The sequence below is a fragment of the Neovison vison genome, chromosome 9 (genome assembly GCF_020171115.1).
Source record: "Neovison vison isolate M4711 chromosome 9, ASM_NN_V1, whole genome shotgun sequence".
Taxonomy (NCBI): domain Eukaryota; kingdom Metazoa; phylum Chordata; class Mammalia; order Carnivora; family Mustelidae; genus Neogale; species Neogale vison.
Window position 1 is genome coordinate 75,409,095 of NC_058099.1, and position 15,689 is coordinate 75,424,783.

General features: G+C 45.4%; 1 protein-coding gene across 2 annotated transcripts in view; it reads left to right on the plus strand.

Moving 5' to 3' along the window:
- Window positions 1-6,108: 6,108 nt before the first annotated feature.
- The window catches only part of GOLM1 (golgi membrane protein 1), a 55,571-nt gene continuing 45,990 nt past the window's right edge, over window positions 6,109-15,689 (plus strand). The window contains exon 1 of one of the 2 annotated variants that reach the window (XM_044265784.1): window positions 6,109-6,156. The gene's annotated coding sequence lies outside the window, so the exon portion shown is untranslated. Of the gene's footprint in view, window positions 6,157-6,556; window positions 6,640-15,689 lie in introns of those variants that run through there. The other variant, XM_044265782.1, reaches the window with a different exon arrangement.

Sequence of the window (15,689 nt, forward strand, 5' to 3'; positions counted from 1 at the left end):
TTAACTATCTGTAAAATGTCTCATCAACGTTTTATGAATTACATGTCTATGTAATTGATAATACATGTAAATGATAATACATTGTAATAATTGATAATACATGTAAATTGATAATTGATAATACATGTAATTGATAATACATGTAAATGATTATACATTGGATATAGTGGGTTAGATAAGGTGTTTTTAAATTATTTTCACTTGTTTTTCTTCTTATTTTTTTAATGCAGCTACTAGAAAATTTAAAATTATAAATGTTACGGGGTGCCTGATTAGTTCAGTTAGAAGGGCATGCAACTCTTGATCTTGGGATCATGAGTTCGAACCCCACATTTGGTATAGAGATTACATAAGTAAAAAATAATAATAATAATAAAATTACAGGGCGCCTGGGTGGCTCAGTGGGTTAAGCCGCTGCCTTCGGCTCAGGTCATGATCTCGGAGTCCTGGGATCGAGTCCCGCATCGGGCTCTCTGCTCAGCAGGGAGCCTGCTTCCCTCTCTCTCTCTCTGCCTGCCTCTCTGCCTACTTGTGATTTCTCTCTGTCAAATAAATAAATAAAATCTTTAAAAATAAAATAAAATAAAATAAAATTATATATGTGCCTTAATTCCATTTCTATAGGATAGCCCCTGTTCTACATCCACTTTCTACAAAGTCTCTCCTGATTTTCCTAAATAGATATGATTTCTGCCTCCTCCTTGCCCTTTGAATTTCTTTGGATATTTGTGGGGGACATTTGCAAGTTTTTTTGCCTGCCAGCATTCTATCTCTTTTTATAGGCATCTCAGTCTCCTTCCTTGGGAAGATTGGCGTGTAGCCTTGGTGTAGCCTTGATGAGAATTAGTAGCCCCAGCCTGCAGCAGAAACCAGATGAGTTGTCCCTGTTAGCCTCGGCGGATAGGCTCAGAATCAATTCCTCCAACTAGAAGCCCCCTCTGGGCCCTATGTATCTTGAGCAAGTGTTACAAGGACATGAGGTCAGTTGGGGGTCCTCTTTCTTAAAGATAGAGGAATGCGACATGCAGACTACACACGCTTTCTGCTGTGTCACTTTTGCAATGACTTCTGCTCCCTAGCTTTCTGCAGCATCTGGGTTTTCCAAGTTGATTGAAAAACAATCAATATGATTTCACTGATTCTCACCATTGATGCTGTGACACCCTGGCCTTTATCCAGTTAATTCCCTTTTTCCTTACTATTGATGGAGGCTGTTCCTGTTGTTTGCAACCAAGAGCTCTAACTGATATCGCACTGATGTTCTACTGTTATGTTTAGTTCCAGCAAATTCTAGGCTACTAGCAAAGCCTAAGAATTAAGGGGTAGATAAAAGAGTTGGGCTTTGGGAATGCTCAGAAACCACCCTACAGAATTATGTGCTGAGAAAGATGGGTGATATCATTGAGGTAAGTGCATTTCAATATATTTTTTTTAAGATTTTATTTATTTACTTGACAGACAGAGATCACACGTAGGTAGAGAGGCAGGCAGAGAGAGGAAGGGAAGCAGGCTCCCTGCGGAGCAGAGAGCCCTATGCGGGGCTCAATCCCAGGTCCCTGAGATCATGACCGGAGCTGAAGGCAGAGGCTTTAACCCACTGGCCACCCAGGCACCCCATTTCAATATTTTTCAGTCCTCAAATCATCACTTTGTTCATTCCAGGAACAGAGTGCAATGGACTGGCTAAGTTTAGGGGTCTCTGGTAGGCAGAATAATGCCCCCCCCAAAGATGTCCATGTGTTCATCCTAGGAGTCTGTTAATGTGACCTTACATGCAAAAGGGATCTTTATAGATGTGATTAAGTTAAGGGCCTTGAGGTGGAAAGATTATCTTGCATTATTTGGGTGAGACCAGTATAATCAACCACAAGGATTCTAAGAAGTGAGGAAAACTTTCTAACTGGATCTGACAGATGTGACTGTGAAAGCAGGATTAGAAAGACGTTACTAACTATAAAATTGCTAGTTTTGAAGGTGGAGGGAGGGGGTCACAAACCCAGGAAAGCAGCGAGAATTTAGCAGCTGGAAAAGGCAAAAAAGGGATTTCTCTAGAGTCTCCAGAGAGGAATGCAGCCCTGCTGACGCCTTGGTGAAAGTTTTGACCTACAGAGCTTTAAGATACTAAATTTGTGTTGGTTTAAGTTGAACGATTTGTTAGAGCAGCAAACAGGAAACTTACATAAGGCCCATCCCTTGAGCTGGAGAGAACATTGCTTTGACTGACAATCTACCAAGGCTGTATCCCTTGGAGATGGGAGGAGATTCCTGTATGAAAACAGTGTGTTACTAGCAAGTGAGGGAAAAGATGCTACACTTGACCTTAGACAAAAGGCCGAGAAGTGATGGGAAAGGATGTTGAACAGACAAAACACAGATGCCCACTCCAACCAGCCACCACAGCCCCTTGCATGTCAGTGAATCAGAATCTACCCAGCCGAATTTTTAGGGCTGGCGATTGATTAGTTTAAATATTTTGGGTGAGAGGCCTTGAAGAAATCAAAGAGAACTTTATAGAATGCAAATCCTATATGTATACCTGCATCTTTTCAATGCCAAATTTCAGGGTGCCTGGGTGGCTCAGTCAGTTGAGTCACTGACTATTGGTGTCAGCTCAGGTCATGATCTCAGAGTCTTAGGATGGAGCCCCCCATTGGGCTCTGTGCTCAGCGGGGTGTCTGCTTGAGATTCTCTCTCTCTCTCACTGCTTCTCCCCCCAGCTCAAGCACTCTTTTTCTAAAATAAATAAATAAAATAAGTCTTTTTTTTTTTTTAAATGCCAAATTTCATCATAAGGAGTCTCATGAAACTTGAAAAGGACTCCTTCCCCCTCAGCAAAGATGTATTGATTCAAACAACTGCCCTAACATCTAGACATGTGGGCCTGTTCCATAAATGTTTAAGAATCATGGGCTGGGAAATTGCACTGCTAGGTATATTTACTCCAAAGATACAAATGTAGTGATCCAAAGGGGCACCTGCACCCCAGTGTTCATAGCAGCAAGGTCCACAATAGCCAAACTGTGGAAAGAGCCAAGGTGTCCACCAACAGATGAATGGATAAAGAAGATATGGTTCATATATATAATGGAATATTACTCAGCCATCAGAACGGATGAATACTTGACATTTACATCAACGTGGATGGAACGAGGGGGGCTGTTATGCTGAGTGAAATAAGTCAATCAGAGAAAGACAATTATCATATGGCTTCACTCATATGCGGAAAATAAGAAACAGTGCAGAGGATCATAGGGGAAGGGAGGGAAAACTGAATGGGAAGTCATCAGAGAGGGAGAAAAACTATGAGAGACTCTCATCTGAGGGATGATGGAGTGCTCGCTTCGGCAGCACATATACTAAAATTGAGGGATGATGGAGGGGAAGGGGGTGGGGGACGGGGTCACTGGGTGATGGGCATTAAGGAGGGAAAGTGATGTGATGAGCACTGGGTGTTATATGCAATGGATAAATTATTGAACACTACATTTGAAACTATGTACTTTATGTTTGTTAAATGAATTTGAATTTAAATTAAAAAAAAAAAAGAATTAAGGGCTAGGGGCTCCTGGGTGGTTCAGTCGGTTAAGCATCCAGCTCTTGATACTCAGGTCAAGACTCAGGTCTTGATCTCAGGGTCATGAGTTCAAGCCCCACTGTAGTCTCTACACTAGGTGTGGAGCCTACTTGAAAAAAAAAAAAAAAAGAATCACAGGTTTAACTATGGTAAACAGTATGGAAGAGCCTCAAAAATTAAAAAAAATTTTTTTTAATTTTTTAATTCCACTCCTGGGTATTTATTCAAAAGAAACAAAAACATTAACTCGAAAAGATATATACACCTCCAAATACACAGCAACATTATAATAGCCAAGACATGGAAACACTTAAGTGTCCATCAATGGATGCATGGATAGGCATGTAGTATGTGTGCATATTTACGCATACAAACACACACACAGTGGAATATTATTCAGCCATAAAAAGAAAATCCTCCCATTTATGACAAAACAGATAGGCCTTGAGGGCATTATGCTAAGTGAAATAAATCAGACAAAGACAAGTACTGTATGATTTCACTTATATATGGAGTCTTAAAAAAAAAAATCTTAGGGAAAGAAGATCAGATTTGTGGTCACCAGAGATGGTTGGGTGAGGAGGGGGGAATCGGAGAAGTGTCAAAAGGTACAAATTTGCAGTTATAAGATAAATAGGTACCAAGGGTTGTGACGTACAACGTAATGCCTAGTGCTACCACAGCTGTGTGATTTATAGAAAGTGGTTAGCAGAGTAAATCATAAGAGTTCTCATCACAAGAAATTTTTTCTTCCTTTTTTCTTCTTTTTTAACAATTGTACTATAGTCCATATATACAATGGAGTATTGTGCCTCCATCAGAAAGGATGAATACCCAACTTCTGTATCAACATGGATAGGACTGGAGGGGATTATGTTGACTGACATAAGTCAAGCAGAGAGAGTCAATTATCATATGGTTTCACTTACTTATGGAGCATAAGGAATAACACGGAGGACATTGGGAGATGGGGAGGAGAAGTGAGCTGGGGGAAATGGAGGAGGGAGATGAACCAAGAGACGCTGTGGGCTCTGAGAAACAAACTGAAGGTTTTGGAAGGGAGGGGCTAGGGGGTTGGGTGAGCCTGGTGGTGGGTATTAAGGAGGGCACGTATTGCATGGAGCACTGCATGTGGTGCATAAACAATGAGTTTTGGAACACTGAAAAGAAAATGGAAAACAAAAACAACACAATTGTCCTATAGTTAGCTGAACCTACTGTGGTAATCATTTTACAATATCTATAAATCAAACCATCACGCTGGACACTTTAAACTTACACAGAGAGGTAGGTCAATTATTTTTAATAAAATTATTTTTAATAAAACTGGGTTCCTTCTCCAGAAGTCACACAATGGAATCTTACTTAGAGGCAAATGAGGTGCAAGTTATGGCCCACCAGCCTAAGAAGGCAGACCATAACTAGGGAAGCCAGAAGGAGCAATTTACTGTACCTATCCAAAAATCCTGATTGTAGTCACTTACAGTTAGTAGAAGATTAGAAAGGAGTGATACAACTCCTCCGAAAAGACAAGGCGGATGTCCAATGCACCCCTGGCTTTTGCAGTCTTGGTCCAGCAGGACAATTGTCTAACATCAGATCACAAAAATATCATTTTGGGCTATAGACTATTACTCTATTACTTAAATTCAGTTAGGAGGTTTTTGGTTCATAAAGGATCCTTTTCCTGAATTTGAGACCATGCTCAAGTGGTAGTAAGGAATCTTGTTGGTCTTTTCAAGGTGAGTCTTTGTTCTGGATGAAAACCATTTTGGCTGCGAGCATTCCCTTAGGAGTTTGTGTATTTACTTGTGTTGTTTGTTGCTGTAGTTGTTTTGTGTGTTCTGTGTGTGTGTGTGTGTGAGAGAGAGAGAGAGAGAGAGATCTGGGAAGGGTGACAGGAAGAGGTTCCTTCTCCAGAAGTCAGAGCTAGGTGGGCTCGAAAAGCGATAAACCTGGAATTTATTCTTAGTGCTGACCATATGTTGTAATTATCTGGCAAGCTTTATAGCAAACAAAACTACCCATGTTTGGGCTCAGTACTCTGGAGGTGGGACCCTGGCATCCAAATACTCTAAAAGCCTATATATATATATATATATATATATATATATACACACACACACACACACATACACACATATATATTTTAACATCTGGCCAGTTCTGTCAGGGTTAAGAACCAGTGTTTTAGAATTTTCTAGAATGGGTATCCAGCAGATCATTTGTTTTGTGGCATCCTCTCAGGGAGGCGTGGCCTAGCGGGGCTTCAGGAGCAACCGTGCGCTCTGAGCGCAGTTTAAAATTCAGACTCCTGAGCTTCGTCCTCAGAGAGTACTAGATCACACTTGCGCTGCGTCCGAGAATCTTCATCTTACCCACAAGGTGTCCGGAGGGCCACAGGCCGAAAAATTAAAGCTTGAGGGATAACAGTCTTGGGGAGACCAGGAACTGGGACGGATTGGTGGAAGATAAAAGACAAATCTGTGAGGCTAGACCCCCTAAATTCCTGCTATTCCTTGGCCCCTTTTCCTCTGGGTGGTTTGGGCCGGGACCACTGAAGGAGACGCGAGTGTGGCGAGGTGGGTGGCGCTGGATAGAGTCGGCCCTACATTCCAGAAAATTCCCTCGGCCGGGTTGGGGGTGAGGTGAGAGGTCGCTCCTCCAGGTCCCTTCGCTCCGCGCCGCGGCTTCCCATCTTGCACGTCCTTAGGACGCTCGGGGCTAGCTCCCCTGCCGCTTCGGAGCCGCGTGGGGCGGGGGTGGGGACGGCGGTCGCGGAGGGGGCGCGACACCGGCGCCCGGGCTGGGGCGCGCGCACCGTGGGGCCGGCGTCCGGGCGCGCCCCCGGCCTCGCCGCCCCGCGCTCGCGGCGCCGCCTCCTCCCCACGCCGCCGGCGCGGTCCGGGGGCGGGGACTCGCCGCTGCGGAGGCCGGAGACGCGGCGGCGCGGCGCGCACGGCGCGGAGCGGGCGAGGGCGCGAGTCCGGCGGCGGCGGGAGAGCAGCGGGCGTTCCCGGAGCCGGGCGGGCAGCGCTGAGGGGCCGCCGGAGCCGCGGCAGGAGGTGAGTGCGCGGCTCCCGGGCCGCCCTGACCGCCTTCCCTCTCCCCGTCCTTCCCGGCCCGGGGCCCGCGCCCTGGCCGCAGCCGGGTCACTGGAACCCGCGCGGGGCCGGAGCCTTCGCGCCGGGGCTGCCGCCGCCGCCCCCAGGCCCCCGGCCGCCGCGAGGGGCTGTGCGAGGGCTCTCTGCCCTGGCGGAGGCCGGTCTGGGGCGTGCGGGGCCTTTCTTTTTTGTTCTCCGCTGTGTCACGCGCGTCGGCATCCGAAGTCGGAAGCGTGCAGCCCGAAGTCGCACTAGTGCGGGTCCCGCGGGCGTGACGGGCGCCGGGGGAGAGCGCGTGGCCGCCGCGCGCCCTCACCTCCGCGTCCTGGCGCTCGGGCGCCCACGTTGGCAGCGGTCGCGTCCCGGCGGGTGACCGCGAGCTGGGCGCCGGGTCCCTGGGTCGCGAGCCGCCGCAGCATCCGGAGCCGGTCTCGGGGATGCTCCAGGTTCCGTCCTTCGTGTGTTTCCCACCCATGACTGTGTGGGGGCATCCATAGAACTTCTGCTCTGCCGTAAAAACAGTCTCCTGACTTTATATACCGTTTCTGGTTCACACCGTGTTTGATGTTTGTAATGATTTTTTCTTTTTTAGGTAAAGTAAGAAAATACCTACTTTGATGGATGTTCTTTTTAGCGGAATTTAAGGACCATTGTATTGGGAATGCGGTGATGTTGCTGGTCATTTTCAAATATTCGTTTTCCAAATTTGCCTAACCAAACTTGTGTGGCTTTTGTGGGTCTGAGATTTTCTTTGTCTGGTTTGGGGTCTCCAAGGCCCCAAGCTCGAAATTCCGTAAATGTTGAGGGACATTCCTAGGGGTAGGATTATTAAGATGTCCCACAGTCTGATGAAATATTTAACAGCTTTCGAGGGACTCTCTTTGGCTTACAGCCATCAGATTGACTCAAATTTAGGCAGTTTTAGTGTTTCTGAAATTTTTGGAGCGTGAGACCAGGGAGCAGTGGAGTCTCTAGGCTGACTGGTCCTTGTGGGTCTCCTAGGGCATTCTGGCCTCTCCTGCTTGTGATATAGAAGATTAAGGTAAGCTCACGCACGGGAAGAATAATTTTGTTTGTGAATAGAAAGCAGTAATTTAGTAAGATTTCTGTCCCTGGACCAGAACTCAATTTTTAAGGTATCGGTGGTCAAAAATACATTGAATTCTGAAGATGTTTAAAGAAAACTATCAGCTCTTCCAAATGTATTTTATTCTCCTGTGGAGAGGTTATCACATTTTCTCCCCCATCAGTTTTGTTCAAAAATGAAGGACCGAGAATGAGAGGAAGGAGTAGTTGGAAGTGTGGGGGTGGGGCGGCGGTGGTGGTTGTAATAGATACGGATGCCATTGCTGCTGGAGCAAAGGATGCGGTCTCCTTTCTAATTGCTGGCCATGGGCCCAGTTATTGATGGGGGATGAAAAGATTTTGTATTTATGTTATTTTTTGAGGGGTGGGGCGGAAACAGAAGTGGGGATGGTTGACGGTGCCTGGCCTAGGGCTTTGTGTGGCCACCTTCCCCCCAGCAGGGAGGAAACTGCTGACCTTATTGAAAATCTGTGAATGTGCAGACAGGCTTTCTGCATCTGAAGCGCAAAGGGTAGAAAGGGCAGAGCCTGGGGAAGCACAGCCCCTGGCTGGTATCTTAGTGAAGGGGAGCTTGAAGGTGGCCTGGCCTCCAGAGAAGGCCAGCCCCAGGAAAGGGAGGGCAGGAGGCCCAGATTAGGGATGGGAGGCCCCATTCCCTGGCTTTAATGTGGTTGTATTGTTTTATTACCTTTTTAATGACCTAAGGTGAGAAGTAACATCCCTCACTGGGATAAGGAAAAAAGAAACACTTCTTCTTTGGTTGTTGTTTAAAAAAAATAAAGCTAAAACAAGTCTTAGTTTTTTGTTTCGGTTTGGTTTTGTGTGTGTATGTGTGTGTGCACATGTTTGTGCGTGCATGTGTGTGCGTGCCCACAAAAGTAGGAAGAATGGTCTTGATATGTTTTGTCTCACCTTTGAAAAGTGTGAGTGGGGGGCACCTGGGTGGCTCAGTGGGTTAAAGCCTCTGCCTTCAGCTCAGGTCATGATCCCAGAACCCTGGGATCGAGCCCCGCATCGGGCTCTCTGCTCTGCGGGGAGTCTGCTTCCTCCTCTCTCTGCCTACTTGTGATTTCTATCTGTCAAATAAATAAAAAATCTTAAAAAAAAAAAAAAAAAAAAGAAAAGTGTGAGTGGTATTTTCATTTGCCTGCTTCCCGCTTCCTCTAGCAAAAAACATTCTTAGGCTGTGGTCATTTTCTTTTCTAGACTTTTCCAGTTACTGATGACATTACATGAGAAAACTTGGCTTGAAGTTTCAGAAATGCTTACCAGGTTCCCAGGGAGTCTACTTTGTTTCACACAGTAATTTCCTACACTTCCAGAAAAAAAAAAAAAAAAAAGATCATGCCTTCTCTGATTGTTATAATATTTTGCTCTTATTTTTATAAGAACTTTAATAGAATTTCCCCTAGCTAAGATTTTAAAGATTAATTAATGCCTGACAGAAGGAAAAGATACGTAAGAGTACTATATAATCTGCTCATGTTGATACAGACGGTAGTTTGCTGTGGTTTCCAAAGTTTTTTGATCTTTATCATTACTTGAAAAAAGAAAAACTTGGGGTGCCTGGGTGGCTCAGTCATTAAGCATCTGCCTTCGGCTCAAGTCACGATCCTGATCCTGGGGTCCTGGGATCAGCCCCTTATCAGGCTTTCTGCTCAGCAGGGAGCCTGCTTCTCCTCACACTCCTGCTTGTGTTTCCGCTCTCACCATCTCTCTGTCAAATGGCTCAGTGGGTTAAGCCACTGCCTCGGCTCAGGACACGATCTCAGGGTCCTGGGATCGAGTCCCGCATAGGGCTCTCTGCTCAGCAGGGAGCCTGCTTCCTCCTCTCTCTCTGCCTGCCTCTCTGCCTACTTGTGATGTCTCTCTGTCAAATAAATAAATAAATCTTAAAAATAAATAATAAGAAATAAAAAGCAAAAACTTAAAATTAATTCAGTGTTACGTATCAATCATCTCAATTAAACAAATGGTTAGCCCTGGCCTGTATGTTCTAAATTTATCAATTAGGTGCATGTCCTGTTGTTACTGTCTCGTATCTCAAGGCCCAGGATACCCTCAGGGCTGGATTCATGCTTAGTGACAGTGGGGGTAGACCCTTCTTTCATATACTCCTTGAATTTTAAGTGTTTTTGGCCTGTTTCTTGTCAGATCTGATTCTATTACCATAGGTTTTACTTTGCGACGTGGCTAACATGGAACTGCTTGAGAAACCTGTGCCTTTCCAGCCGGGGGGGGGGGTTGTGTTTGCCCATGCTTAAATTTATCAGAGTAAATTCAGTTCACGCCTTTTATAAGAATGGTAAAGCTTCGTAGTCTCTGTAAGGTTTAGTGTAGTTAGAATTTTTCCGCCCACTGCACTGTGCTCAGTGCCGAACCGAGTCAGAGGAGTTCCTCAGGCCCCTCAGAGGGTGGTGACTTGTGACCTTCAACAGAGAGACTTAAAATGCAGAGTCAGTTTCTACTCTTATTTTATGGTAGTATAATAGAATTAGCATAACGTAATGTAGCATAAAATAATTAATATAATTAGTATATGTATGTACTTGCAAGTTATTTTTATCTGATGGTTAAATTACGGAAATGTAGTTGCTCTCACACTTTTGGATACAAATTAATGTAACTCTAGGATTTTCTTCCCTCGCCTGATGGAGCATCTCTGCCCTCCGGGAGGCGGTGCCCTGCTGGTGGACTCAGTTCTTACAGTCTGACAGCCGCAGACAAGGCGTAAATGAAGAGTCGTTGTGTCCTTTATTAGGACTTAATTTATGGACGTCCAAATTTTAACTTCATGTGCTGTTCACATATGAACTATTCTTTCGATTTTTTTTTCAACCCTTAAAAACTGAAAACTTGGGGCACCTGGGTGGCTCAGTGGGTTAAGCCGCTGCCTTCGGCTCGGGTCATGATCTCAGGACCCTGGGATCGAGCCCCGCATCGGGCTCTCTGCTCCGCAGGGAGCCTGCTTCCTCCTCTCTCTCTCTCTGCCTGCCTCTCTGCCTACTTGTGATCTCTCTCTGTCAAATAAATAAATAAAATCTTAAAAAAAAACAAACAAACTGAAAACTTGGGGTGCCCGGGTGGCTCAGTTGTTAAATGTCTGCCTTTGACTCAGTTCATGATCCCAGGGTGTTGGGATGGAGCCCCTTATCGGGCTCCCTGCTCTCAGCGGGAAGCCTGCTTCTCCCTCTCCCACTCTCCCAGCTTCTGTTCCCTCTCTTGCTGTGTCTCTCTCTGTCAAATAAATAAATAAAATCTTTAAAAACAAAACAAACTGAGAACTAGACTTATGGGCAGTGTACAGAAACAGGTGGCTGGCAGGATTCAGCCTTTGGGCTGCAGTTTGGCAACTCTTGAACTGGAGAAAAATTCGGGAGTTCCTGCCAAGATGTAGTCTTGGCATCCACATGGGAGGTGGCCTTTTTTCAGAAAATTTCAAGTGTTGGAAAAAACAGGATAAAATTTGGTTACTCTTGGGGCGCCTGGGTGGCTCAATTAAGTGGCTGCCTTTGGCTCAGGTCATGATTCTGGGGTCCTGGGATCGAGCCCCATGTCGGGCTCCCTGCTCAGTGGAGAGCCTGTTTGCCTCTCTCCCTCTGCCTGATGCTCTGCCTACTTGTTCGTGCTTTCTCTGTCAGATAAATAAAATCTTTAAAAAAAAAAAAAAGAATTTGGTTCCTCTCATTCATTTTCACTTGTCCATCTCGCTCTTTGGTATTTCCACTGCATAATACTAAACGCGCACATGAATTTTTAAATACTATTTATTTGAAAAGTCGGGGAAGGGGAGAGTGGGTTAGGGAGAGAGCAAGCCTGAGTAGGGGTGGAGGGGTAGGGGAGGGGCAGAGGGAGAGGGACAAGCAGACTCCCTGCTGAGCACGAATCCCAGTGTGGGACTCAATCCTGGGACCCTGGGATCATGACCTGATCCGAAGGCAGAGGCCAAACTGACTGAGCCACTCAGGGACCCTGTCATGCACATGAACTTTAAAAGTTTTTTCTTCAAAAAAGGTTTGAGGTATACCGGACATATGCTAGTCTTAGGTTACAATGTAACGATTCAGTATTGGCATGTGTAAATGTTGAGCACAATAAATCTAGTTCACGTCTGTCACCACAGTTGCAACATTTTTTCCTTACCCTGAGAACTTGTAAGATGTACTCTTTTTCGCAACTTTGAGATACACAGTACAGTGTTATTAACAGCGATCACCATGTTGTTGAAGTTTTTTCATTTATAAACTGTCAGCCTCCAGAGTTGGGGAAACATGGTATTTATAATTGGGGATTGGGGTAGTGAGAGATTTTCTGCACTTCCTGGTAAGCTTTTAGAGCAATTTGAGGAGAATGCTGTGGACCTGGTCATTCAACCCTCATGGTTTAGAGCAGAAGTTGATAAACTTCTCTAAGGGACCAGATAATTAGTATTTTGACCCGCAGAGTCCGAATAATAACCCCACGAGTGGCTTTGGATCAGTTCTGCTGCGTAGCCAGAAAACAGCTGTGGCTGTGTTTACAGAACGGGCCTCTGAGGGCCTGTGGGCCTGGTATGCTGATCCCTGGCTTGGGGACATTCTTGGGGCATGGCAGAGTATTTTTAAACCCTCAGAAAAATGTTGGTGACCAAATCCTTCACCTGTGCGGAACAGGGCGTTCTCAGGCCTGTTTGCTCACTGCCAAGGGGCTTGTGGACTTCCTGCTCAGACTCTCCAAGGTCCAGGTGAGGCCGTTTCCTCAGAGAAGAAAGAAAGGTGCGACTCTTCAGCTAGAGCAGCTGTATTGTTTCTGCAGGGGTCACGTTGTTATAACACGCTGCTCTGATTCGATTGCTCTCATGTACAGTACTTGCCTGTGTGACTAAAGACCTACCAGGCCGTAGAGCATGTGACTCTTGATCTTAGGGTTGTAAGTTCGAGCCCCACGTTGTATGTAGAAATTACTTAAAAATAAATTATTGGGGCACCCGGTTGGCTCCATTGGTTGTGCTCTTGATTTCAGCTCAGGTCATGGTCTCAGGGTCATGAGATTGAGCCCCACGTCAGGTTCTGCACTGAGTGTAGAATCTGGTTAAAATTCTGTCTCTCCAGGGTGCCTTGGTGGCTCGGTCCACGAAGCAGCTGCCTTCTGCTCGGGTCATGATCCCAGGTGTCAGTGCTCCCTGCTTAGTGGGGAGTCTGCTTCTCCCTCTGCCCTACCTCCTACTTATGCTGTCTCTCAAATAAATAAATGAAACCTTTAAAAAAAAAAAAAGATTTTCTCTTTCCCTCTGCCTGTCCTGCCTCAGCTTGAGTGCTCTCTTCTGGCTCTCTTAAAACAAACAAACAAACAAACAAAACCTACATAGAAATAAGGAAATGAGAAAAAATAAAAGTATTTAACTAGCAGGTTCAAGGGGCCAGTATATTTGACAGGTTGCTCCTTTTCAGGTGCTTTTTCTTCTTCTTCTTTTTTAAAAGTCATTAGAGGTTTCTTTTCTTTTACAAAAATTTTTTTGTCTAACATGCAAATAATAATTTTAACCAGTAGGTTGAATTATTTTCTTTTATTTTTTTGACCCAGAGAGAGAGAGAGATCACAAGCAGGGAGAGAGGCAAGCAGAGAGAGAGAGAGGAGGAAGCAGGCTCCCTGCTGAGCAGAGAGCCTGATGCGGGACTCGATCCCAGGACCCTGAGATCACGACCTGAGCCAAAGACAGAAGCTTAACCCACTGAGCCACCCAGGCTCCCCAGGTTGCATTTTTTTGAATTAAGCCAGTAGGAAGGACTGAGCAGTTTCTTCACATTTCCAGTTTACCAAGACACTTTTAATGCAGAAACATCCACTTCCTTTTTCTCCAGGGAAACCTGGGCTTTCACAGAGTTTAGCTGATTTGAGTTAATCATTTTTCGGTATGTCAGATACTGACAATCAAATATGAGACAAAACACATTCTGGAGCCTCAGTTATAATGATTATTAGTACACCCGATGCAGTACGTCTCTTGCCTTCTTGCCTAGGTCCACAGAACTAAGGTGGGGGCGGGAGAGCCTTCATGGTATCTGAACCTGTAAGCTCTGGCTCTGAGTTACTGCCCTAGTCTTCATTTCCTACCTGTGTCTGGCCTTTTGTTTTCAGCTGCAGGAGTTTCTACAGTCCTGGAAGTCAGTGCTGCAGCACCTTGCCACCCAGAGGTTCGGTGCTGGTCTCTCTTCCTCCTGCTCGCCTTCTTAGCTGGCCAGCCCTGTGTCCACTGGGAGCCCCGAGCTCCCCTAACTCTGCCCTCTGGGCGGCTGCATACATTCCTGGCCAGCCAAGGGCTGGGCCATAGTGAGGGGCTTTGGAGACCAGAATCATGTTTGGCTTCCTGGAACCCCTTTTTGTCATACTGTGGTCCTATCTGGGACGTCCCATTGCCGTGGCAGGGAGACAGCCCCAGAGGATGGGAGTTACCGCTGCTGCACTGAGAGCGGAGTCCATAGGACTAAGCACAAGACTGGTTCCCATAAAGTAGAAAGGTTGGTAGAAGAGTGACATTCATCACCTTTTCTTCATAAAATGGGGAAAACACTAGATCTAGAAATGATTTTTTGTTCATCTTTCCATCTCTAATAATAATAAGAAGAAGTTGAAATTTATTGAGCAATTACTACGTGCCAGTTCTGGTTCTAAGCACTTTTTCTATCTTAACTCATTTAATTCTCAGGTATCCTTAGGAGGAGGACAGTGATGCTCAGATAGGTCTTGTGGTCCCTAAGAGGTGGAACTAGGGTCCGACACTGGCCAGTAGGTCCCAGAGTTTGTCCTTTTAACACTGCCCTGAGCCGCTCGGTGCCAGCACGGCGCCTGTTTCATCATAGCTGTTCACTACATTTTCATTGGCTGGCTCAAGAAAGGAACATTTTGAATGATCATCTGAATACTTCTCTGAAGTGAGAATGGAGTTTTTACTCTTTTCAGACTTGTAGTATACTGATCCATTGACTTATATCTGCTGGAATAAAATAAAAGGTCATAAAAGGACCCCCCCCCCCCAGAAGTATATTGCTAGGGAATTAAGTATAGACAAAGATAGGCTTTCAAAGCCCTAGGTAAAAGTAGATTTTTCCATAAGGAGTGCTGACAGAACTGGCTAGCCATTACACACATGCACACACATAAAACCAAAACTTCATTATTTTTTTTGGTATTTTTTATTCTTAACATTAAAAGGGAATTCTAAGTGGATGAAAGGTTTAAATATTTGAGACCATAGGTGTGTTGAGAGGAGAGATGGGCAAATTTGTATTTCTAAACTTAGAGTGGAAATGTCTTCCTGAGTACAAACAAAATCCAGAAACAATAAAAAAAAGATTGGCAAGATTAGAGTGTCTTTAAAACACCACTGATGGGCGCCTGGGTGGCTCAGTGGGTTAAGACGCTGCCTTCGGCTCGGGTCATGATCTCAGGGTCCTGGGATCGAGTCCCGCATCGGGCTCTCTGCTCAGCAGGGAGCCTGCTTCCTTCTCTCTCTCTCTGCCTGCCTCTCTGCCTACTTGTGATTTCTCTCTGTCAAATAAATAAATAAAATCTTTAAAAAAAATAAAAATAAAACACCACTGATAACCAAAAACCATGGGCAAAAAAGTTCAAAGATCAAATGAAAAATTGAGAATAAAAGCTATTGCCATGAAAGACCATTGCCATGAAAGACCAAAGATTTATTTATCTTTAACATACAAAGAGCTCTTACAAATCAACAAGATGAACACCCAAGGTTAAAAATAGGCAGAGAATAGGGACGACTGGGTGGCTCAGTTGGTTAAGCAGCTGCCTTTGGCTCAGGTAATGCTCGAGTCCCGCATGGGGGGGGGTCCTTGCTCAGCAGGGAGCCTGCTTCTCCCTCTGCCTCTGCCTGCCATTCTGTCTGCCTGTGCTTGCTCTCTCGCCCTCTCTCTCTGATAAAT